The sequence below is a fragment of the Callorhinus ursinus genome, unplaced genomic scaffold (genome assembly GCF_003265705.2).
Source record: "Callorhinus ursinus isolate GAN/ISIS: 27379988/994484 unplaced genomic scaffold, GSC_fseal_2.0 scaffold12, whole genome shotgun sequence".
NCBI classification, from domain to species: domain Eukaryota; kingdom Metazoa; phylum Chordata; class Mammalia; order Carnivora; family Otariidae; genus Callorhinus; species Callorhinus ursinus.
In genome coordinates this window covers 31,096,904-31,099,460 of record NW_027397074.1, presented here as the reverse complement: position 1 = coordinate 31,099,460, position 2,557 = coordinate 31,096,904, and the positions used below count along the sequence as shown (strand labels likewise).

At 37.8% G+C, this 2,557-nt stretch overlaps 1 pseudogene; it reads left to right on the top strand.

Moving 5' to 3' along the window:
* Positions 1 to 1,476: 1,476 nt before the first annotated feature.
* On the top strand, positions 1,477 to 1,938 carry LOC112825150 (transcription factor BTF3 pseudogene; annotated as a pseudogene).
* The last annotated feature ends 619 nt before the right edge of the window (positions 1,939 to 2,557 follow it).

Sequence of the window (2,557 nt, the reverse complement as noted above, 5' to 3'; positions counted from 1 at the left end):
TCTACATCACCACCTTGGACCAGAACCCTTATTTATGATTTTCTTTAAGAAATGCCCTTTTATAGAGGCATATGTTAGAAATGTCCCCATTGCTAACCAAACACCCACAATATCATAGTGCCAGCATTTTTTCAAATTTAAAGATTTGGGATGTTTTCTGGAAATCAGTTCAATAACTGTACAATTACAATATGAATACATATTTTGTTCACATTTAACCTTTATCAGTAGGAATTGCTTGCAATGCTTTAATAAGACTAAAATAAAGGCATTCACTTAAGCTCTGAATACTCAAATTTGTCCACAGGATTTGAGGGCAGGCAAGAAAGCAGAAAAAGGTGATAATTCCATTTTATAGTTAGAAAAACTTAAGCAGAGACATCATTAAATGAGTTCCACAGAGTTAGAGAGTAGGCAATATTAAGTCTAGAACATAAAGAATCTTAAGCCATTATCTTTCAATCTATGAAAATAAAGTCAGAAGGATTAATCCTGGGTGCCTTGGTGGCTCAGTCATTTAAGCGTCTGCCTTTGGCTTAGGTCATGATACCGGGGTCCTGGGATCGAGTCCCACATTGGGCTCCCAGCTCAGCAGGGAGTCTGCTTCTCCCTCACCCCCCACCCACGCATGATCTCACCCTCTCGCTCTCTCAAATAAATAAATAAAATCTTTAAAAAAAAGAAGGACTAATCCTCTCAGTAGAACTTCCTGGCTACACTTTGTGCTTACGGAAGTATAAGAATTTTTAGCCTATAAAATAAATTTCACCCACTCCCTAAAGAAATAATAATACAAATAGCTAAATACATATATAAATAACCCCAAATAAATAATATCGTGGTGGGAGGCAGCCTGTCTTATGAAGTGTCTATGAAATTTTTACATCGCCAGTGAAGTCATTCTTGGTTTCCTTAACCCTCAGAAAATAAGCTAAGCAGTCAAATTGTAGGAAAATCTCATATGAATAGACAAATATGTTGTCAATACTTTCCTCCGCCCCATATTTTTAAAAAGTGTTTATATATTTATATACATGCAGTTTATCAGATTCAAAATTTTCAACTCTTTTCTTTGTAGAAAATGCCAGTATATAGGACTTTAGTTGGAAAGCAAATCTTTTGCAATAGTACATAAACCACCTCCTGACAATATTAGTAGCCACTTCCTAATTCCATATATTGTATTCATTTTATCAAACGGGAAATGCAAATTCCCCTCCTTTGTTATTCTTCCATTAAAGATAAGCCACTTCATTGAATTAGAGACTTTTGTTGAACACAAGCCAACCATTAAAATGAAATTATGAATACCAAATACACATATACATCCCACCCCTTTCATTCTTAAAAGTGTGGGAGAGCTCTAGCTGCCATCTTGCGTCCCCGCATGTGTGCATCTAATCTCAGCCAGTCCGCCCAAGACCCCCTGAGTGCCAACCCTCTTCCCCCACTCGGTCCCATTTCCGCTCCAACAAGATGAAAGAAACTACCATGAACCGGGAGAAACTCACCAAACTGCAAGCACAAGTGTGCATTGGTGGGAAAGGAATTGCTCGTGGAAAGAAGAAGGTGATTCATAGAATGACTACAGCAGATGATAAAAAAACTTTAGTTTTCCTTAAAGAAGTTTGGGGTAAACAACATCTCTGGTATTGAAGACGTGAACATGTTCACAAACCAAGGAATAATGATCCACTTTAACAGCGCCAAAGTTCGTCACCATTACAGGCTGAGACAAAGCAGCTGACAGAAATACTGCTCAGGATCTTAAACCAACTTGGTGCAGACAGTCTGACTAGTTGAAGAAGACTGGCCGAAGCTTTGCCCACACAGTCTGTGGATGAAAAAGCCCCACTTGCTACTGGAGAGGATGATGATGATGAAGTTCTAGATCTTTTGAAGAATTCTGATGAAGCTTCCAAGGAGGAAGCAAACTGAATTGAGTCAACTTCTGAAGAAGACAAAACTTAAAGAAGTTACTGGGGGTTGCTATTTTATATTATGACTGCTTTTTAAAATTTTGTTCATGAATCTGATAAAATCTAGACCTCTAATATTTTTAAGCCCAAGCCCCTTGGACACTGCAGCTCTTTTCAGTTTTTGCTTATACACAATTCATTCTTTGCAGCTAATTAAGCTGAAGAAAACTGGGAATAAAGGTTGAAACATGGTTAATAAAGTTCTCTGCCTGGGGTCGGGGGGCGGAAGTATGGGAGAATAGAAGAGACAAGGAGAGAATTATGAAACATCTAAGCAGTCCTGTCCTAACTTAAGAGAGGACTCAACACTTTCCAGGGCCCCACTCTTACATGGGCCTTCACTGTATTTTTTTGCCCCAAATAGTATTTTATCTTGAAAATATTAAGGATTGGCTTGCATATAAATGTCTCAGTTCTTCTTGATAATGGTCATTTACCTGAGATTCTTCTTTAGAACCAATGATATGTACAGCAAATTAATTGGAGATTACACTTAACATTCTTTCCTACATCCTAATATTTTTCTTCCTACCTCCCTCATCCCCCTTTTTTGTTTTGTTTTGTTTTGTTTTGGGGAT